Source organism: Dendrobates tinctorius, unplaced genomic scaffold (assembly GCF_039654945.1).
Source record: "Dendrobates tinctorius isolate UK_male_01 unplaced genomic scaffold, ASM3965494v1 ptg000017l, whole genome shotgun sequence".
Taxonomy (NCBI): domain Eukaryota; kingdom Metazoa; phylum Chordata; class Amphibia; order Anura; family Dendrobatidae; genus Dendrobates; species Dendrobates tinctorius.
This window is the reverse complement of record NW_027361685.1, coordinates 2,987,187-3,011,470: the sequence shown is the minus strand read 5'-3', so window position 1 is coordinate 3,011,470 and position 24,284 is coordinate 2,987,187. Positions and strand designations below refer to the sequence as shown.

The window sequence follows — 24,284 nt, the reverse complement described above, 5'->3', positions numbered from 1 at the left end:
CAATACACGCTTCAAACTCTTGTTTGGCCAGCTTCCATTGTCCCCAGTTTTGAGTTGTAGGGCTCTGCAAGAACTCTGTATACAGATTTCTAAGCTTTACACTAAAATCTGAGTATTTTTCCGCTATTCTTTTTCTTTAGTGAGGCCACAAACATCATAATTTTGCCTCTTAGCACCCTTTTTGCCATATTTGATCCTTGTTATCCCACTGAAATTCTTCCCTCCAGCCCCGTAATTAATTTGTCATTAAATCCCTCATCTTTTGTAAGTTAAGCTGGAAATTTAAATATGTAATGTGTTCCTTTTATCTGGTTATCCACCAATTCCATATCCTCCGGAGCATGGTCAGATATGACCAGGTCATGGATCTCCATTGACTTCATTCTCTTTAATAGTCTCTCCGAGATCAACAGATAGTCTATCTTTGACCAGGATTGGTGGGCTTGAGAGAAGTAGGTAAACTCTCTATCCTCTGGATGTTACCAACACCAAACATCTCTCAATCCAGTTTGTTCAAGGAAGGAGGGGAGAACAGTCTCTCTATTTGGAGGGATCAGACTCTGGCTTTTTCTGTCCTCCTCCTCATTGTGAACAGTATTCATGTCTTCCCCAGGAATTATCAAAGGGGAGTTGTCCAAGACAATTTTCCTCTCCAGGTAATTAAAGAAGACTTTGAACCATTAGGACCATATACATTGTAGATTGAATAGATTTCTCCTCCATGCTCTATGGTCATAGAATCATAGAGTTGGAAGGGACCTCCTGGGCCATCTGGTCCAACCCCCTGCTCAAAGCAGGGGGTTGGACCCAAACCCATCTCCCCTGATCATCACACTCCTGGGACAGCAGATTAAATGCAAAATTACGATGGAATAGTATCACTTCCCCTGCGTGTCTACCTTGAGCTGCCGAGCCCACTACTTTCCCCACCCACAACTTGCTGAGCCTAAAAAAATCCACACTAGCGTTTATACGACGCAGCGCTTGGCGCCACTAAGCCCCGCCCCTTCTGGTATCACCGCCTACTATCGCACATGCACGCATGCGATCGGCGCACCCTATCTTTAGCATAGGGTGCGCAGATCGTGTGCTGGCCGTGCGCTAGTAGGATTTCAGCATGCGCTGCGCACTTTTGAAAGTGTGCCGAGCACGCCAAAATGCAACATGGTGCGTTCGGCGCACACCGGCGCACCTTCAAAAGTGCGCAGCGCACGCTAAAATCCTACTAGCGCACGGTCAGCGCACGATCTGCGCACCCTATGCTAAAGATAGGGTACGCCGATCGCATGCGTGCATGTGCGATAGTAGGTGGCGATACCGGATGGGGCGGACAGGGAGCCGGCAGGGTGCGGGGCTTAGCGGCGCCGAGCGCTGCATCATGTAAACGCTAGTGTGAAACTAGCCTTAGATGGGTTTCTTGAAGCAATACAATATCTGGTGAGATATTCAGATGCCTCACTATACCACTAATAGCGTTGTGGACTTTGCTTTTTTCTGAGGAAGTAAGAACCACCAAAAATAAGGGGGTCTGAATACTTTCTGTACCCACTGCATAAATAGAGGGAAGTCTCCACAGGTTAATAGAATCTATGGTATATATGTACATCAAACACATGAGATCACTTATACACAGACACACTGTTCACTATAATTATATACAATATACTGTATATATTATAATTATAGTGAACAGTGTGTCTGTGTATAAGTGATCTCATGTGTTTGATGTACATATATATACGGTGGATTCTATTAACCTGTGGAGACTTTCCTCTATTTATGCAGTGGGTACAGAAAGTATTCAGACCCCTTTAAATTTTTCACTCTTTCTTTCATTGCAGCTATTTGGTAAATTCAAAAAAGTGCATTTTTTCTCATTAATGTTCACGCTGCACCCCATCTTGATTGAAAAAAACAGAAATGTAGAAATTTTTGCAAATTTATTAGCCCCTTAACCTCCAAGGGTGGTTTGCACGTTAATGACTGGGCCAATTTTATACAATTCTGACCACTGTCCATTTATGAGGTAATAACTCTGGAACGCTTCCATGGATCCCCGTGATTCTGACATTGTTTTCTCGTGACATATTGTACTTCATGTTAGTGGTAAAATTTATTTAATATAACTTGCGTTTATTTGTGAAAAAAATGGAAATTTGGCCAAAATTTTGAAAATTTCGCAATTTTCCAACTTTGAATTTTCATGCCCTTAAACCACAGAGATATGGCACACAAAATACTTAATAAGTAAAATTTCCCATATGTTTACTTTACATCAGCACAATTTTGGAACCAAAATTTTTTTTAGGAAGTTATAAGGGTTAAAAGTTGACCAGTGATTTCTCATTTTTACAACACTATTTTTTTTTAGGGACAACATCACATTTGAAGTCACTTTGAGGGGTCTATATGATAGAAAATACCCAAAAGTGACACCATTCTAAAAAACTGCACCCCTCAAGGTGCTCAAAACCACATTCAAGAAGTTTATTAACCCTTCAGGTGCTTCACAGGAATTTTTTGAATGTTTTTTGAAAAATGAACATTTAACTTTTTTTACAAAAAAATTAATTCAGGTCCAATTTTTTTATTTTACCAAGGGTAACAGGAGAAATTAGACCCCAAAAGTTATTGTACAATTTGTCCTGAGTACGCTGATACCCCATATGTGGGGGGAGCCACTATTTCGGTGCATGGCAGAGCACAGAAGGGAAGGAGCGCAATTTGACTTTTTCAACGCAAAATAGGCTGAAATTGAGATCGGACGCCATGTTGCGTTTGGAGAGCCCCTGATGTACCTAAACAGTGGAAACCCCCCACAAGTGACCCAATTTTGGAAACTAGACCCCCAAGGAACTTATCTAGATGTGTGGAGAGAACTTTGAATTTCCAAGTGCTTCAGAAGTTTACAGCCGTAAAATTAAAAAATCATATTTTTTCCACAAAAATGATCTTTTCACCCCCCAATTTTTATATTAACAGGACCCCAAAAGTTATTGTGCAATTTGTCCTGAGTACGCTGATACCCCATATGTGGGGGCAAACCACTGTTTGGGGCGCATGGCAGAGCTCGGAAGGTAAGGAGTGCCGTTTGACTTTTTCAACACAGAATTGGCTGGACGCCATGTCGCACTTGGAGAGCCCCTGATGTGCCTGAACAGTGAACCCCCCACAAATGAAACCATTTTGGAAACTAGACCCCCCATGGAACTTATCTAGATGTGTGGTGAGTACTTTGAACCCCCAAAAGCTTCACAGAAGTTTATAACGTACAGCCGTAAAATTAAAAAATCATATTTTTCAACAAAAATGTGCAAATTGCCTCTTCAGAGAAAAAGAGGACTTGAACTCTATAGTGCCACCTGTTGGTAGTAGCAATCCTGCAAGTCACAATCAAAACTTTAACGAGTCTTGTAATATGACTTAGGATAAAATGATCTTTTCACCCCCAATTTTTATTTTCCCAAGGGTAACAAGACCCCAAAATTTATTGTGCTATTGTCCTGAGTACGCTGATGTCACGATCCCGCCGCTGACACCATTAAGTCACGGACAGAGGGATGCGATGCACTGCCAACACACGATCACAGGCACAGTGGGGCTTATCTTAGTTATCCCACCGCTGTCACCATGTGATAAAAAAACAGCAAGCTAGGCTTGCCCTAACAATTTATCACATGGGGGTTATTTTGGTTGTCCCAACACTGCCCACAATACTTCACAAAACTTTTCAGTTCCACTTTGGAACTCGCAGCTCTCTGGTGCCCCTTACCCTCAGGTCAGCAAGGGAACTACACCTGGGATAATTTGTCACTGGCCGGCTGCTTCAATGAGGTCTGGCCACCCAGCATGCTGCAGTGAGGGAATTATAAAATGCTCTGGCCACAGCCACCCAATAGCTTATAAAACCCCTTCCGTCACTCTCAGCTGTACCCAGGGCCCAGATCACACCTTGCTGCCACCAGCTCCAAAGCTTCTCTGATTAAGTTATAAACTTAATAGAGGGGTTTGAAGCCAACCCAATTCAGTAGCAATTATCTTAAAGGCACGTGTTCGTTTTTAGAGCATGAAGACAGACTAATAAAGTTATCATTTATTCCCCAAAAGGGGGCAGTGATTACACAGATAAAAAAAGTTATAAATTTGAGACATTAGGTATGTATAATACAAATATAAATGGGATTAACATTGGGATCAACACTTACAGTTGCTTAATGGTCTTTAGGCTAACCATGTGGGGAGAGGCATAGCCACAAATCTCCCTGCATCTGGGGTCCTTTCAGCATGGGCTCTGCAGTTCGAATGCCTGATTTTTGGGAGGGAATACCTTATAGCTTTGAATTTGTGACATCATAAAAGAGGCGGTCTAGGGATGTTCTAGCTATAACTTTTATTTTTTTTGCTAATGACACTGTATGGCGGCTCATTTTTTGCAGGACAAGATGACGTTTTCAGCGTTTATTTATATCCATCTTTTTGATCGCATGTTATTCCACTTTTTGCTTGGCGGTATGATGATAAAGCATTCTTAGCCTTGTTTTTTTAATGGGTTCAATAAAGGGGTTAATTAGTGGGAGTTTTATAGAGCGGGTCGTTACGGACGTGGCGATACTAAATATGTGTACTTTTTTTATTTACATAAAGAAATGAATTTATTGAGGAATATTTTTTTCTTTATTTAGGAATTTTTAAAAAATTATTTTTACACATGTTAATTTTTTTTTTTACTTTTTCACTTTTTCCCAGGGTATAACATTACTATATAGTGTCAGAGTGTACGAGGCTTCTGACAAGCCACCTCCCTGCAGGACCCCGCGGCCATCTTGGACCCAGGGACCTGTAGGGAGGAGGCCCAAGGAACAATGTGATCATATTGCATTGGTCTGAGGGTCTCATGGAAGCACGCAAGGAACCCCTTCCCTGCGCGATGCTTCCCTATGTCACAGGAACACTGCGATCATGTTTGATCGCAGTGTGCCAGGGGTTAATATGACGGGAGCAGTCCATGACTGCTCCTGGCACATAGTGCCAGTTGTGATAATCAGTTGACACTCGGCTGCGATCAACCGCACTTTCTCTGTGAACGTGGCTGATCGCGTATGATGTACTATTCTGTCCATGGGAATGATCATTTCCGGTGACTACCTCTTGAAGCTCGCCAAGGTTGTGCAAAGCAGTCATCGAAGCAAAAGATGACTACTTTGAAGAACCTAGAATATAAGACATATTTTCAGTTGTTTCACACTTTTTTGTTAATTATATAATTCCACATGTGTTAATTCAAAGTTTCGATGCCTTCAGAGTGAATCCACAATTTTCATAGTCATGAAAATAAAGAAAACTCTTTGAATGAGGTGTGTCCAAACTTGGTCTGTACTGTACATCACCTCACTCTATACATTGAACTTTGGGGTACATGTTTTTTCTATTAGTCACCTATTGATTAACCTTAAGGGGGTGAATTATGGGTATAGTTTTATATTTGGAACTAATAAAGTTTAGTTTTATCCTTTTAGCAGCAAACATGAGGAATGACAAGAGACAACCCATTTAAGAAGATTCTATTTTGGTTAAAACTATTCCAACACTATGAACATAAAAGACTTTTCCCCTATGTGACATCTCTGATGTTTATTAACAGTTGATTTCCAAGTAAAATATTTCCCACATTAAGAAAATGAAAATGGCTTCTCCTCTGTGTGACTGCTCTGATGTCTAACGAGAATTGCTTTCCGGTTAAAACATTTCCCACATTCTGAACAGGTAAAAAGGCTTCTCCCCTGTGTGTGTTCTTTGATGGCAATCAAGATCTATTTTCCATTTAAAACATTTCCCACATTCTGAACATGGATATGGCTTCTCTGCTGTGTGAATTCTCTCATGTGTATCAAGACTTGAATTCTGAGTAAAACATTTCCCACATTCTGAACATGAAAAAAGCTTCTCTCCTATGTGAGTTCTCTGGTGATCAACCAAATTTGACTTCTGGTTAAAACATTTCCCACAATCTGAACAGGAAAAAGGCTTCTCCCCCGTGTGAGTTCTATGCTGAGTAACAAAATGTGATTTATCTGCAAAACATTTCCCACATTCTGAACATGAAAAAAGCTTCTCTCCTATGTGAGTTCTCTGGTGATCAACCAAATTTGACTTCTGGTTAAAACATTTCCCACAATCTGAACAGGAAAAAGGCTTCTCCCCCGTGTGAGTTCTATGCTGAGTAACAAAATGTGATTTATCTGCAAAACATTTCCCACATTCTGAACATGAAAAAGGCTTCTCTCCTGTGAGTTCTTTGGTGCTTAACAAGATCCCCTTTCTGGTTAACACATTTCCCACATTCTGAAGAGGAAAAAGGCTTCTCCCCTGTGTGAGTTCTATGGTGATTAACCAAATCTGATTTCTGGTTAAAACATTTCCCACATTCTGAAGAGGAAAAAGGCTTCTTCCCTGTGTGAGTTGTATGGTAAGTAACAAAATGTGATTTATCTGCAAAACATTTCCCACAGTCTGAATAGGAAAAAGGCTTCTCCCCTGTGTGCATTCTCTGGTAACAAAATAAGATTTCTTGTTAAAAAATTTCCCACAATCTATGATGTTTATTAACAGTTGATTTCCAAGTAAAATATTTCCCACATTAAGAAAATGAAAATGGCTTCTCGTCTGTGTGAGGTCTCTGATGTCTAACAAGAATCGCTTTCCGGTTAAAACATTTCCCACATTCTGAACAGGAAAAAAGGCTTCTCTCCTGTGTGCGATCTTTGATGGCGATCAAGATCTATTTACCATTTAAAACATTTCCCACATTCTGAACATGAATATGGCTTCTCTGCTGTGTGAATTCTCTTATGTGTAACAAGACTTGAAATCTGAGTAAAACATTTCCCACATTCTGAACATCAAAAAGGTTTTTCTCCTGTGTGAGTTCTTTGGTGCTTAGCAAGAACCCCTTTCTGGTTAAAACATTTCCCACATTCTGAACAGGAAAAAGGCTTCTCCCCTTTGTGAGTTCTATGGTGAGTAACAAAATGTGATTTATCTGCAAAACATTTCCCACATTCTGAACAGGAAAAAGGCTTCTCCCCTGTGTGAATTCTCTGGTGTTTAACTAAATTTGATTTCTGGTTAAAACATTTCCCACATTCTGAACAGGAAAAAGGCTTCTCCCCTGTGTGAGTTCTCTGATGTTTAACAAAATGTGATTTCCGGTTAAAACATTTCCCACAATCTGAACAGGAAAAAGGCTTCTCCCTTCTGTGAGTTCTCTGGTGTTTAACAAAATATGATTTCTGCTTAAAACATTTCCCACAATCTGAACAGGAAAAAGGCTTCTCCCCAGTGTGAATTCTATGGTGATCAACCAAATCTGATTTCTGGTTAAAACATTTCCCACATTCTGAACAGGAAAAAGGCTTCTCCCCTGTGTGAGTTCTCTGGTGTTTAACAAAATGTGATTTCTGGTTAAAACATTTCCCACAATATGAACAGGAAAAAGGCTTCTCCCCTGTGTGAGTTCTCTGGTGTCTAACCAAACTTGATTTCTGGTTAAAACATTTCCCACATTCTGAACAGGAAAAAGGCTTCTCCCCTGTGTGAGTTCTCTGGTGTTTAACAAAATATGATTTCTGCTTAAAACATTTCCCACAATCTGAACAGGAAAAAGGCTTCTCCCCTGTGTGAGTTCTCTGGTGTTTAACCAAATTTGATTTCTGGTTAAAACATTTCCCACATTCTGAACAGGAAAAAGGCTTCTCCCCTGTGTGAGTTCTATGATGATTAACCAAATCTGATTTCTGGTTAAAACATTTCCCACATTCTGAACAGGAAAAAGGCTTCTCCCCTGTGTGAGTTCTATGGTGAGTGGCAAAATGTAATTTATCTGCAAAACATCTCCCACATTCTGAACAGGAAAAAGGCTTCTCCCCTGTGTGCATTCTCTGGTGTGTAACAAAATGAGATTTGTTGTTAAAAGATTTCCCGCAATCTGAACAAGAAAATGAATTTTTTGCTTTAGGAGCAGTTTGTTTTTTAATGCCTCTTTTGTGACTTTGAGTTTCCTTAGTAGTCAGTAATGAATCAGAAGATGGGACCTGTTTCATAGGATCAGATGACAGATCTTTGCTGTGAATGGATGATGGTATATCTGGAGTAATAGCAATCACTTCAGTTGTATCTTGTAGGATCTCAAGATCATCAGATTTAAAAATTAAAGATGTCAGCTGTTCTTTTGAACTCCTGTTACAGTCATCTGCCAAGACAAAGAACAATTTTCTTTCATGAAATATCATTGAGTTTTATATTTTTGAACATTTCTACTTAAAGAAGTTGCCCACTACTGTAATTTTTTTTCATAAATCTTGTTATTATGTGCCACTAAAAACATCCACTGTGTTTATTTTAGCAATATTACCTTTTATGATGCTCTAGCAGCACAATTTCAGTGCTGGCTCCAGGTCTCATGGGCTTAATCGACAACTTCCTTTCTCCCAACTTACTGTGCTCTAATACTACAAGTTCCATGATGCATTGCACTGGCCTGTAAGCCAGCACCTAGCACACCCAAACCCCTCCCTCCTCTCTCTTCAATCTGAAGCATCTTATTGTAAGGGTCTGTGCACACGTTGTGGATTCTACTGTAGATCCGCAGTGGATTTGGCCCTGCGGATCCGCAGCAGATTCTCCTGCGTTGTACAGTACCATTATAGTCAATGTAAAACAAAAACCGCTGTGCACATGGTGCAGAAAAATCCGCAGCATAAACGCTGAGGGTTCATTTCTGCAGCATGTCAATTCTTTGTGCGGATTCCGCAGCGTTTTACACCTGCTCCATTATAAGAATCTGCAGGTGTCAAAAAGCAGGTGAAAGCCGCACAAAATCCACTATAAATCCGCAGGTGAAATGCCGGTCATTTTACCTGCGGATATAACAAAATCCACACAGAAAAATCCGCAGCACAATCCGCCACGTGTTCACATAAAACACATTGCAAGCATCATGAGCGCACACACACAGGAGCGTGCACAGACACAGACGTTCTTAATAATAAGTCCCCATGTACACACCGTTATAGTGCTGAGAGCTATAAGGCTGTGTGCACACCGGGCGGATTCCAGGGCGGATTATTCCAGACAGAATCCGCAGCTCTTGGCAGATAATGCAGGTGCGTTATTGATGCGTTTGTCATGTGTTTTTTCATGTTTTTCACATACAGATTGCTATGAGTTTTTGTAAGCCAAATAAAGGTATGTTATTTAACAAAAAATGATTTGTGATGTCATTTCTGTCCGACCTCCTCTTTTACATTTGTCCAACCCACACTCCATTACACACACAGATAGAGAGATATGGGATAGATAGATATGGCATTGATAGATAAATAAATAGATACAGATATGGGATAGATAGATATGGGATAGATAGATCCATATATCTATCTATCCATATATCTATCTATACTATCTATAGATATATCCATAGATATTTCCAGATATTTCTATAGATATTTCCATATCCATGTTTATTAATGAACAATGTTTCATTTTAAAAAATAAAAAAAAATGGCGTGGGCTACCACGCAATTTTCTGTGCCAGAGGGTGAAAGCCGACGGCCAGGGGACAATATTTGTAGCCTGGGAAGGGGATAATACCCATGGCCTTTTCCCAGGCTATGAATATCAGCCGGCAGCTGTCTTCATAGCCTTTACTGGCTATTAAAATAGGAGACCCCCCAAAAAATGACATGGGGTCCCACACAATTTTATAGCCAGAAAGGCTACGCAGACAGCTGCGGGCTGATATTCATAGCATAGGAAAGGGCCATAGATATTGGACCCCCCTGGCTACAAATACCAGCCCGCAGTCACCCCAGAAATGGCGCATCTATAAGATGCGCCAATTCTGGCACTTAGCCCCTCTCTTCCCACTCCCATGTAACGGTGGGATAAGGGGTAATAAGGGGTTAATGTCAGCTTGCTATTGGAAAATGGCCCGGTTAATAATGGAGAGGCGTCAATAAGACACCTATCCATTATTAACCTTATAGTAATAAAGGGTTAAAAAAACACACACACATAAGAATAAAGTATTTTAATGAAATAAAACACAACATGGAATTCATATTTTTTTTGCACACCCAGATCCAAGCGATGCCCTTGGTCTCCTGTAATAAAAAGTAATGAAATAAACAAGCAAACCGTATACTCCCTGTCCGACACAGTCCAATTAATAACAAGTGTCCCACGACAATCTCCCCTACAGAACAGTGACATCAGGTGAGTGGGCCTCCCAGTGATGAACTGACAGGAGACAATGGCTCCTGCAGTGCATCACTGAGGTTACATGAGTTCAGGCTCTCACTTTACAGCAATGCTGCATGAGAATTAGGATTATGGTTAGGGTTACGGGACCTCTTTCCCGGCGGCGGAGGGATACACAGCGGAGGATTACCTCTGCCTGTCATTTCATTGCTGGGGCCCCTGGAGAGCGGTCGTATCAGCTGATGCGACTGCTCTATATGGGAGATAGTCTTTGGACCCTCGTTATTACCTGGACTACAGCGGAAAGGTGAGTATAGGTTGCTTTATTATTTTATTTTTATTACAGGAGATCGATGGCTTCATGTAATTAGGTGATTGTACTCTGTTATGTGTTAAATGTTATATGTATGTTCTATATGTTGTATGTTCTGTATGTGTTTTTTTTTACATTCAACACATTAGCCGGAAGATGTGACTACTACTGTCTCATCATTGGCTAATGTGTCACTCACTGACAGTGTAGCAGGCATAACTCGATGGGACTTGTAGTCCCATCGGACAATGCCTGCCTGCATAAACACACATGCACACACACTCACACACACCCGCACAGCCCCGGCACCACCCGCACAGCACGCAGACCCCCCCGCACAGCCCTGGCAAAACCGCACAGCCTGCCCACCCACCCGCACAGCCGGCATAAAGCCCGCAGACCCTCACAAGGCCGGTCCACCCCTTGCACAGCCAGCAGACAGCCCGCAGACCCCCACATGGCCCGTCCACCCCCCGCACAGCTGGCAGACAGCCCGTAGACCCCCACATGGCCCGTCCACCCCCCGCACAGCTGGCAGACAGCCCGTAGACCCCGCACGGCCTGCCCACCCCCCGCACAGCTGGCAGACAGCCCGCAGACCCAAACATGGCCCGTCCACCCCCCACATAGCCAGCAGACAGCCTGCAGACCCTGACACGGCTCACCCACTCCCCCCCGCACAGCAGCCCGCAGAGCCCCGTGCAGCCTGTCCACCCACTGCATAGCCGACAGACAGCCTGTCCACCCCCTACACAGCCCTGTCCACACCCTGCACAGTCGCGTCACTCTAGATGGGTGAGAAGACAGATGCTGCAGAGTGACGGGGCTGTGACGTGTGGTGCAACACCGCCCACACACTGCTGTGACTCTTGATGAGTGACAGCAGTGTGTTGACGCTGGGTCACGCCTGCTGATGATGTCACATCAATTTCCAGAGTCAGGAAATTGACATGACATCAGCGGATGTTAGCGGCGGCTGCAGTCTGGGGGTCACGTGACCCGGAATCAGCTACCTGCATAACGCCGCTCACAGGCAGAATTGGCAACGCAAGGTAATTACAAAAATCATTAGGAGCCCCGGGGGATACAATGGGGGGTTACTAAAAAGTAAACTGTCCATAAAAATGGCAAGCTATGCAAAAAACTTTAATTATTTACCAAGACAATGACAGTTCACAGTCTAATAGAAAACCTTGTTGGATGAGCCAGTAGTGTGCAGTGTTCAACTGTTTGTTCATTCTGCCTCCCAAATATCAAATAAAAAAACAGATAAGGCAGGTTACAGTTAATGCTATAGTTAGGGTTAGTGTTGGGGCTAAAGTTAGGGTAACTGTTAGGCTAAACTTAGGGTTAGGGTTTCTTCTAAAGTTAGGGGTAGGGTAAAGAAATAGGTTTTACTCAATTGTCTGCCCAATAATTTGGTCACGTCAGTCACGTTGCAGTTTTGTATTTTTGAAAAAAAAATGAAAACTTATAAAATGGCCCTTCAGTTTTATAGTGGAGGAGGCTTATGCACTTTTATGTTCTGACAGCGAAGAAAGCATTGAAGAAAGCATACAGGATAGTATTACATACATAAGTATACATTAGAGTACAAATTATAATACTGTCCCCATTTTTTAATAAATGCAAATACACCAAACACATCCCTCCCCCTTCCCATAACAAGAACCCCCCCCAATCACGCATCTACACTCCTTATCCATGCATTACAATGTTGTACACTTTTTTATAACCCTAATATCCTATTTTTGATGAGTTCTGCGGAAGCCAATCCAGGAAAGTCCAACCAGCCCCCCCAGATATTCTCGTAGTGGTTCATCTTTTCAAGTAGACGCTTCGCTCCATAAGGATTACAAAATTAACTCTTTTTTACAAATTCCTTCCTAGTAGGAGGATTTTCATCTAACGCAGTGTTTCTCAACTCCAGTCCTCAAGACCCACCAACAGTTCATGTTTTCAGGATTTCCTTAGTATTGCACAGGTGATAATTTCATCACCTGCTCACCTGCTCAAGCATTAATAGCATCACCTGTGCAATACTAAGGAAATCCTGAAAACATGACCTGTTGGAGGGTCTTGAGGACTGGAGTTGAGAAACACTGATCTAACCAGTGCAGTGTGATAGTCTTCTTTGCAACATAAAGCAGTCTGGCTATTGCTGGCCTACCCCATTCATCCAACGCCACCTCCTCTACATGTCCTAAAATACATGTCAATGGATCTCGAGTAATATTTGCTTCCGTCACTCTTTCCACTAAATTTAGGACCCCAAACCAAAATGCCTGTAATCATGGACAAGACCATAGCATATGAAGGATATCAGCTTCATCCATCGTACATCTCGGACATTCAGAGTCTGCCCTTAGTCCAGCCTTTTTCATCCACACAGGTGTCCTGTATACCCCATGTATAGTGTATAACTGCGACCCCCTCCCAGATCCACTCATAGATATTCTAGGGACATATTGTAAAACCGACTCCCACTGCTCATCCGATATGTCTCCCAAATCCCTTGTCCATTTGGATCTAGCCATCAATGGGTGTCTATCCAAAAAAATATCCAGCAATCCCCTGTGAATTATCGATATAAGACCCCTAGTGCCCCTCTGGGGGCCAAGCGTATCCAACATACTGTCATTCTGTATCACTATCGGTGACTTTCTCCACTGTCTAGAGAATGCGTGTCGCAGCTGCAGATACTGGTAAAACATAGTATGCTCCAAAGGGAACTCTTCCCTAAGTGTTTCAAATGTTTTAAATGTCTCACCATCTAGCACAGCGGTGGGGAATCTTTTTTCTGCCAAGGGCCATTTGGATAATTATACCATCCTTCGGGGGCCGTACAAACTCTGCCCACAAAGTACATCCTGACTGTGGTACTGGCTTAATCTTTCATTGCATGCCCTTCAATGTTCAGTAGTGAACACTGCGTGTATGTGCTCACAGAGCAAGAAAAATTAATGAGCTTGTGGCAATCAAAATACAGCTCCCTGCCCAAGAATGTAGTCCCTGAGAATCTGCTCGGGGGGCCTGATAAAAGGTCATCGAGGGCCGTAAATGGCCCTGGGGCCTGAGGTTCCCCACCCCTGATCTAGCAACAGCGACACATACCATATACCTATTCTTCTCCACTGTCCAAAATTCCGTAGACTTAGCAGTTCAGTCAGCCGGGGGTCAAACCAAATGGCTTTGTATCTCGGGTATTCCCCTATACCCCTCCATAGCTTTATTTTTTTCCACAGTTTCAGATTTTGGCATTTTAACGACACTAGTCAATGCCTGCCCAGAAATGCCCCAGAACATGACAGACTATTCAAAATCAGACCCATCATCGAAGACTTGACAGAAAAGTTCTTAAAGCTTTACACCCTAACAGAAAACATTTCCATTGATGAGTCCCTTGTAAAATTCAGAGGAAGACTGCACCTCAAGCAATTTATTCCTTCTAAGAGGGCAAGGTTCAGAATAAAGTTCTATAAAATGTGCGAGAGTTCAACCGGATACACATCAGCTTTACACATTTATGAGGGGAAAGAAAGCCAACTAAACCCACCAGGATGCCCTACTTATCTGGGGACATCGGGAAAAATGGTTTGGGAGCTGATAACTCCATTTTTACAAAAAGGCTACAATCTGAATGTTGACAACTACTACACCAGCATACCCCTATTTAAAAGTCTGGTTGGAAATAACATAGGGGCTTGTGGGATCATTCACAAAAACCGTCAGGGGTTTCCACAATCATTGGTCAGCAAAAAGTTCCGAAAGGTGCAGTCAGGGGCTTTACACAATGGAGAGCTGCTTGCCATTAAGTATAAGGATAAAAAAGATATTTTTATCCTGAGCTCGATCCACACAGATGCCACAAGGGCCCCTGCAGACCAACAGGGATCCACTACTCCAAAACCTGTGTCTGTCATTGACTACAACAAATATATGGGGGTGTGGACCTTGCAGATCAGGTTCTACAGCTATACCAGGTATCAAGAGAATCATATACCTGTATATACTTGTGTACAAACCGACCTGTGTATAAGCCGACCCCCTTAATTTTGCCACAAAAAACTGGGAAAACGTATTGACTCTTATATAAAGGCCAAGTGATAATGGTGGTCCAAGAAGAAACTCCATAGATAAACCCCCCCATATGCTGCTGCACAAGGGTTAATGCTGCCCTATAAGATGCTCCATACATACCCCCATAATATGCTGCTGCACAAGGGTTAATGCTGCCCCATAAATGCCCCCCATATGCTGCACCACAAGGGTTAATGCTGCCCCATAAATACCCCCATATGCTGCTCCACAAGGGTTAATGCTGCCCCATAAATACCCCCATATGCTGCTCCACAAGGGTTAATGCTGCCCCATAAATACTCCCCATATGCTGCTCCACAAGGATTAATGCTGCCCCATAAATACCCCGCATATGCTGCTCCACAAGGGTTAATGCTGCCCCATAAATACCCCCCATATGCTGCTCCACAAGGATTAATGCTGCCCCATAAATACCCCCCATATGCTGCTCCACAAGGATTAATGCTGCCCCATAAATACCCCCCATATGCTGCTCCACAAGGGCTAATGCTGCCCCATAAGATACTCCATAAATCGCCCTTATTTGTTGCTGCAACTGCAATAAAAAAAAAAAAAACATACTCACCTCTCCGTCGCTGAGGGCCAGGTGCCGGTGTCCTGAGCCCCTGGCAGTGGCGATATTAGCCTGTCCCCTTTCCAAGCCGTGCCCCGCTGTGTCCCCTGGATCTCTGCATTGACAGCAGAGGGAGCGCACTGACTATGTCATCGCGCCTTCTGCCGTCACAGCAGGAGGACCCGGAGACACAGTGGTGCACGGCTTGGAATGGGGACAGGTGAATATCACTCTGCCCCCATCATACTCACCCCTCCTAGGGCAAGGTCTTCTCTACAGCGGCAGCCCCTGCGTCTCGCTCTGCCATCTGCTTCCTGCATTCAGATGGTCACATGGTACCGCTCATTAAATATGCGCATATTCATGAATTTAATGAGCGGTACCACGTGTCCGCTGAATGCAGGAAGCAGATGGCAGAGGGAGACGCAGGGGCTGCAGAGAAGTGCCAGGAGAGGTAAGTATGGTCTCTGACACCCCAGCTCCCCCTCCCCGCCCACTCCCCCGGTATATGATTCTGTCACGGGGGCTTAGTTCAACTAAGGCTGAAATACCCGGGGCCCCTGTGGTGTCCCTTTACTAGGGGAAACCCTGTCTGACCCTCAACCCAGGGTTTTTGCTGAAGGTGCAAATGCCTGAGCCTCCGACCTTTCCTTATCTCCTGCTCAGCCCTGCACTTAACCCTCCACCCTCCACCCAGTGAGAAGTCACCACCAAAGCTCCCACACAAATAATGACAGACAGGGAGAACTTAAACTGCACTGCGCCGCACACACACAGGAATAAACAGTAATGTGAACAGGGCACAACTAAACACAAATATGGGAAGGAGAAAGGATAACGACGGATCATACGACACCAGATATGAATCTCTCTCTCTTGAACACCTCCACTCCAGACCGGAACCACTTGGTATGAAACACAAGCTATAATCGGCGACGCCCATAGGCCAGCATGACTATTTAAAGACCGTGGGCGTGACTAACCATCCAACCTGGTCTCCAGCAGGATTAACCCCCGAGAGCCTGAAGATCAGGCCGGCGCCACTGAGGCTATAGTGGCTGGAGGTGGAACTACCTCTGCCTGCCGGATGCTGTGGTGTGAACAGCGTCCGACATGACAGTACCCCGTCTTCTACGAGGGACCCCAGGGCCCTCAAGACTCATAGGACCCGGCTTGTCCGGATGACAACGGTGAAAAGAACTGACCAGCCGATCCGCATGTATGTCTGAGGCTGGAACCCAAGACCTCTCCTCTGGACCATACCCCCGCCAGTGCACCAAATACTGAAGAGTACGGCGTACTACTCGAGAGTCCACTACCTTGGCGACCTCGAACTCTAACTCGCCATCCACATGACTGGAGGTGGCATCGGCGTCGTGTCCACCAAGCCTACCACCTTTTTCAATAAAGCCCTGTGAAACACGTTGTGTATCTTGTACACCGCGGGAAGTTCCAACCGATAAGCTACTGGGTTAATGATGGCAGAAATCCTAAAAGGCCCAATAAACCTTGGACCCAGTTTTAAAGAAGGGATTTTGAGTTTTATGTTCTTCGTAGCTAACCACACCCATTCACCCACACACAGGTCCGGACCTGGCACGCGTCTACTGTCAGCCACCCGTTTGTACCTGGCACTCATGCTCAACAAACGCTGTTTCACCCGCCTCCAGACTGATGACAATTGGGCTCCTAGCTGATCCTCCTCCGGGACACCCCCGGAGTCACCCTGACGTAAGGTACAAAACTGAGGATGTTGACCGTACACACCAAAAGAATGGAGACTCTCCTGATGACTCTTGGCGGTGATTATTTAATGCGAATTCGGCCAGAGGAAGGAAAGTAGACCACTCCTCCTGGTTGTCGGACACAAAGCATCGTAAATACTGTTCTAGATTTTGGTTCATGCGCTCAGTTTGTCCATTAGACTGTGGATGAAACGCCGATGAATGTGACAACTTGATCCCCAACCTTGAGCAAAAAGCTTTCCAAAACCTCGCCACAAATTGCGTACCCCTATCAGATACTATGTCAGACGGTACTCCGTGGAGTCTGACCACCTCCTTCACAAATACCTGAGCCAACGTCTTAGCATTGGGCAAAGAGGACAACGCCACAAAATGCGCCATCTTTGAAAAACGGTCAACCACCACCAGGATGACCGTGTTCCCTGCCGAGGCTGGCAAGTCAGTGATAAAATCCATGGAGATTTCTGTCCATGGCCTATTGGGTACCCCCAGAGGCTGTAGCGTGCCAGCAGGACGGGTTCGGGGTGACTTAGCCCTAGCGCACGTGATGCAAGCTGCCACGTACGAGACCACGTCCTGCCGGATTTTGGGCCACCAGAAACGACGCGATACCAGCTCTAAGGTGCCCTTCACCCCTGGGTGACCAGCCAGTACCGAATCGTGGTGTTCCTTCAACACCTTAGGCCGAAGATGCAGGGGTACAAATGATTTGTTGGCGGGAAGTCCTGGTGGTACCTCCTCTTGGGCCTCGGCAATCTCCGCCTCTACCTCAGTCGTGAGAGCCGAGACCACTACCCCTTTCTGGAGGATGGGTACCGGCTCTTCCCGAGGTTCTCCCCCCGGAAAACACCTAGACAAAGCATCCGCCTTGGTGTTTTTAGCCCCGGGACGGTACGTCACAAGAAAATTGAAACGAGTAAAAAACAATGCCCAGCGAGCCTGCCTAGGAGACAGACGCTTGGCCGACTCCAGGTAGAGCAGATTCTTATGGTCGGTGATAACTGTGACCTGGTGAGCCGCCCCCTCCAAGAAGTGTCGCCATTCCTCAAAAGCCAGTTTGATGGCCAACAACTCCCTGTTGCCGATATCATAATTCCGTTCGGCCGGCGACAACTTCTTGGAGAAGTAGGCGCATGGATGCATCTCGCTCAAGGACGAGCCTTGAGACAGTACTGCCCCCACTCCCACCTCCGACGCATCAACCTCTACCACAAAAGGTTTAGACACGTCTGGTTGCACCAGAATGGGGGCTGAAGCAAAACTATTCTTCAGACGCTCAAATGCACGTATAGCCACCTCAGGCCAGTTCGCCAGATCGGCACCCTTTTTTGTCATGTCCGTGAGCGGTTTGGCGACAGTCGAAAAGTGTTTTATAAATTTCCTATAATAATTCGCAAACCCAAGGAACCGCTGGAGTGCTTTCAGACTCTCCGGCTTCTCCCATTGCAACACCGCTTGCACCTTAGCGGTGTCCATTTTAAAACCAGCTGCGGACACAATATATCCCAAAAAGGGCAACTCCTGGACAAAAAATAAACATTTTTCCAGCTTAGCATAGAGCTGGTTCTCCCGGAGCAACTGTAACACCTGCCTAACATGCTGCAAATGAGTGTCCCGATCGCTAGAATAAATGAGGATATCATCCAGGTATACAATCACAAATCTCCCCAGGACATGAGCAAAGACATCATTAATAAAATGTTGGAAAACGGCAGGCGCGGTGGTCAACCCAAACGGCATAACCAGACTCTCAAAATGACCCTCAGGAGTGTTAAACGCCGTCTTCCACTCATCCCCCTGACGGACCCTTATGAGGTTATACGCCCCCCTGAGGTCCAGCTTGGAAAACCATTTTGCCCCCGCTACCTGGTTGAACAAATCCGGGATCAACGGCATTGGGTAGGGATCACGGATAGTAATCTGGTTTAACTCTCGGAAATCCAGACACGGGCGTAACCCCCCATCTTTCTTCTTAATGAAGAAAAACCCCGCGGCTACAGGCGAGGACGAAGGCCGGATGTGACCTTTGCTCAGACTCTCCGCGATGTAGTCTTTCAGAGCTTGTCTCTCAGGACCAGAAATATTAAACATCCTGGCCTTAGGTAATTTGGCCCCGGGTTTTAACCTAATAGCACAGTCATAGGCTCTATGTGGAGGCAGTTCTGAGCAACCCTTCTCAGAGAAAACATCCGCGAAATCCTGCAAAGCCTCCGGCAGGCTGGGCGTCACGGCGGACACACATGTGGCCAAGCAATTGTCTTGGCAGAAACCACTCCATTGTACTATGTCCTGAGTTTTCCAATCAATTACCGGGTTGTGCCTGGACAGCCATGGAAAACCCAGGACCATTTGAGCTGGGAGATTACGGAGGACCCTACATGTAACCGACTCAGAATGTAGGACCCCAATGTGGAGTTTCACCTCTGCCACAAACTCAGTAATCTCCCCTTGAGGGAGGGGAACAGCATTAATGGTCACCACCTGTATGGGGTGAGGAAGTTTTTCAATCTTAAACCCGGCGGTGTGTGCAAACTCCTCATCTATGAGATTGGTGGCGGAACCGCTATCCACAAACACTGATATAGGTAGCTCTCTGCCGGCGACAATAACCTTGGCAGGGAGCATACATTGAGATACCATCATGGAGGATATGCATACGCTCAGTTGGGTCTCCTCCATACCCTCTGAGCTTAACAGTTTTCCGCCGGTGTGACCCTCTTAGGTAGTACCGGGCAAACGTTAACATAATGACCTCCTTTACCACAGTAGAAACATGCTCCGGACTTCCGGACTCCCGGAGCGCGAGGCTGAACCTGTGCCACGCCAGCAATCTGCATAGGTTCAGGGGACTCATCTACTTCAACCACACCTGCACCTCTGTTTTCCCCCAGAGGTAGCGTCTCCTGTGCCCCCTGACGAAAACGGCGATCAATACGTATCACCAAACTCATGGCAGACTCCAATGATGCCGGAGTCTCATACATCAGGAGGGCTTGTTTCACCCTCCCTGATACCCCATGAATAAACTGGCTCCGCAGTGCTGGGTCATTCCACTGTGTGTCTACAGCCCAGCGGCGAAATTCCGAACAATAGTCTTCTGCCAAGCGCTCCCCCTGGCGGAGGGCGCGGATTTTAGATTCCGCTAGAGCCAGTCGGTCAGGGTCATCGTAAATGAGCCCGAGGGCAGAAAAAACATTATCGACCGAATGAAATGTAGCAGAGTCAGGTGGTAAGGAAAATGCCCATGCTTGGGGGTCACCACTCAGTAATGACAACACCAGCCCTACTCGCTGGGCCTCATTACCTGAGGATATTGGCCGCATGCGGAAGTATAATTTGCAGGCCTCCCGAAATACGACAAATTTGCTGCGATCGCCTGAAAATCGTTCTGGCAGCGGAAACTTCGGCTCTGCACCGATACCTGCAGATGCCGTTTGCACCTTTGCTACTACCAGGCCCTGCTGCTGAACTGCCCCATTCAACTCGGAGACCTGTATGGACAGCGCCGCCAACTGGCGGGTTATGGAATCCATGGGATCCATGGACTCCTGAAAAAATGTGGGCCGATTATAATGTCACGGGGGCTTAGTTCAACTAAGGCTGAAATACCCGGGGCCCCTGTGGTGTCCCTTTACTAGGGGAAACCCTGTCTGACCCTCAACCCAGGGTTTTTGCTGAAGGTGCAAATGCCTGAGCCTCCGACCTTTCCTTATCTCCTGCTCAGCCCTGCACTTAACCCTCCACCCTCCACCCAGTGAGAAGTCACCACCAAAGCTCCCACACAAATAATGACAGACAGGGAGAACTTAAACTGCACTGCGCCGCACACACACAGGAATAAACAGTAATGTGAACAGGGCACAACTAAACACAAATATGGGAAGGAGAAAGGATAACGACGGATCATACGACACCAGATATGAATCTCTCTCTCTTGAACACCTCCACTCCAGACCGGAACCACTTGGTATGAAACACAAGCTATAATCGGCGACGCCCATAGGCCAGCATGACTATTTAAAGACCGTGGGCGTGACTAACCATCCAACCTGGTCTCCAGCAGGATTAACCCCCGAGAGCCTGAAGATCAGGCCGGCGCCACTGAGGCTATAGTGGCTGGAGGTGGAACTACCTCTGCCTGCCGGATGCTGTGGTGTGAACAGCGTCCGACATGACAGATTCGCGTATAAGCCGAGAGGGGGACTTTCAGCCCAAAAATCTCGGCTTATACACGAGTATATACAGTATCTGGTATAAAAAGTTAGTCATGTATTTGTTTCAGGTGGCCACATATAATTCTTTTGTGTTATACAAAAAAGCCGGAAATGCAGATACTTTCCTTGATTATCAGGAAAAGGTCACTGAAAATCTTGTTTTTGAAATTTTTGTCCCCGCCAATCCTTTAGAATGTGAAGATGTTAGAAGACTCACTGAGCGACATTTTATTGCACTCATCCCAGTAACTGAAACAAGAAAGAACCCCAGAGAAGATGTCGTGTATGTTCCTAGAGAGGAATGAGGCATGATCCCCGCTATTATTACCCACAATGCCCATCATTGCCAGCCTTATGCCTCCATGACGGCTTTACAATCTTCCACAGAGAACCACGTTTTTGAACTGTTTTGACATTCAAGCATTTGGATTATTTAGTGACAGACACATTTGAGTAGAGCTGACGTAACAATTTCCGGGGGTAGGTGGGGGGAGGTCTCCAGAGACACAAGCTGGGCACAATATATTGGGAACTACAATGACATTTCTGCAATTTTTTCTAAACCTTCCACTACAAGTTTCTGGAAATTATCCTTGTAGTGAAAATGGTCGCTATATCCATAGATGAATTCCCAGTGGGGTGTCATTTCCAAAATGTGCACAAGAAATATAATTCACCGCACACTTTTCTTGGATATTATGTAAAATTAGTGAATTTTATTCAAAAACATCCAGTCCACAGAAAAAAAGTGCCAGAACAGAAAAATTAGTATATACAGCCTAGATTCCCATACCCAACGTTTCTATCCTCCCGGATCTTAGTAATGGGGTACTACAAAAACAGAGAGAGGACAATATAAGAAAACATATATGACAATATATACATATGACTAATACATAAAAACCATATATACAAAATGGTTATGTACAAAAGAGGGACTGCTAATACAAGATGAAGGGAAACCACGGTTTAACCAAGGATTTTTAGTGATAGAAATCCAGAATTTGTAAATATGGAAATAAATACAGCAACACAAATTATGGAGCATACGTAGAATGTATTGTATTGGTAAACGAACGCTGTAAGCTAAAGCACAAGGAAGAAGAAAAAAGCAAGAGGCGATTCTGTTACCTTGGTAACTGTTTGTCACTCATTGTTGGCAGTGGTGGGATAACTAAGATAAGCCCCCGGCCCATGTGATTGCTGTGTACTGGCCAAATGTCATACAACCCCTTTTCCTGACAATGTCTATAATATTGTGACTATTGTGAGGCTTAGAAAAAAATTGCATCCAGCAAAATGACACCATCGATGACGGCGCCTGCACAGTAGCGTCTATAAGTAAGACATAGAGGTTACTGGACAGAGGCCGCTGGTGACATTGTGCTGGATGTAATTGTTTTTCTAAGCCTCACAATAGCCAAAATATTATAGGCATTATCACCAATAATATCAATGCTATTATATGCATTATGTAATAATGGGGGGCAGGTCAGTGACCTGTCATAAGCCAACACAGATGAATATGTAATCAGAGCACCACATAAAGCCCCGCCCACAGCCCCACCCACAGCCCCGCCCCAGAGCACGAGAATCTCATTAACTGAAAACTACAAATACAGATTACACAACAGTAAACCAGAGTTGCCCTCATTTATGGTGGACCATTGGAGCTACTATGAATCCTGAGCAAAGATTAGAGAAAATAATATTGCTCCCCATTTCAGGAGAGATTGTACAGTAATCTGAATTCCTTAGGATCAAAAACAATGTAATTTATGACACGGAGTGAATCCATGAAACCAGGGCTTGAGCCATGCCAACACATCTCCTGCAGGCAGGGCCGTATTTGCCATTAGGCACTGGAGGGCCCGTGCCTAGGACAGGGCTTAGTGGTGTGGCAGCACCTGAGCGAGTGTTTTTTTTTTTTTGTTTAAATTTGGTCCGGTGTCGGCCCTTATCCTCGTTTACTCCCCCCTGCTCCATCCCCCCGCCATCATACTCACCTCCTCCAGGCTCCAGTGGCGTATGTTGCAGGCAGCTCCGATGGTCCTGCACGACTGCCAGGATGTCTGTCTTCTTCCTGTCTCAGCGTGCGGTCCAGGGGGAGAATGGGGGCCAGGGGGAAGACTGAGCAGCGGGGCGGGGGGCAATAAATGATCCGGGGGGAGAATGGCAGCCGGGGAGAAAACTGAGCAGCGGGGGAGGGGGGGATGAGCGCCAGGGGGGGCAATAAATGATCTAGGGGAGAGAATGGGGGTCTGGCGAGACTGAGCAGTGGGGAGGAATGAGCGGGGGAATGAGTGGGGGGGTTTAATGAGTGCCAGGGGGAGAATGGGGGCCAGGGGGAGACTGAGCAGATTTTTTTTAATACCTGCAGTAGCGGCAGCAGCAGTATATGGAGGCATAAACTGTGGGGCATCTTATTTGGGCAGCATATGGGGGCATAATCTATGGAGCATCTTATGGAGGCAGCATATGGGAGCATATTCAATGGAGCATCTTATGGGGGCATATTCAGTGGAGCATCTTATGGGGGCAGCATATGGGGCATATTCAATGGAGCATCTTATGGGGGGAAGCATATGGGGGCATATTCAATGGAGCATCTTATGGGGGCAGCATATGGGGCATATTCAATGGAGCATCTTATGGGGGCAGCATATGGGGGCATATTCAGTGGAGCACCTTATGTGGCATATTCAGTGGAGCATCATATGTGGGCATATTCAGTGGAGCATCTTATGGAGGCAGCATATGGGGGCATATTCAGTGGAGCATCTTATGGGGGCATATTCAGTGGAGCATCTTATGGGGGCATATTCAATGGAGCATCTTATGGAGGCAGCATATGGGGGCATATTCAGTGGAGAACCTTATGGGGGCATATTCAGTGGAGCATCATATGGGGGCATATTCAGTGGAGCATCTTATGGGGGCAGCATATGGGAGCATATTCAGTGGAGCATCTTATGGGGGCAGCATATGGGGGCATATTCAGTGGAGCATCTTATGGAGGCAACATATGGGGGCATATTCAGTGGAGCATCATATGGGGGCATATTCAGTGGAGCATCTTATGGGGGCATATTCAATGGAGC

General features: G+C 45.3%; 1 pseudogene; it reads right to left on the bottom strand.

The window, feature by feature from the left end:
• Positions 1 to 3,981: 3,981 nt before the first annotated feature.
• Positions 3,982 to 24,284, bottom strand: part of LOC141082245 (uncharacterized) — a 44,741-nt pseudogene continuing 24,438 nt past the window's right edge.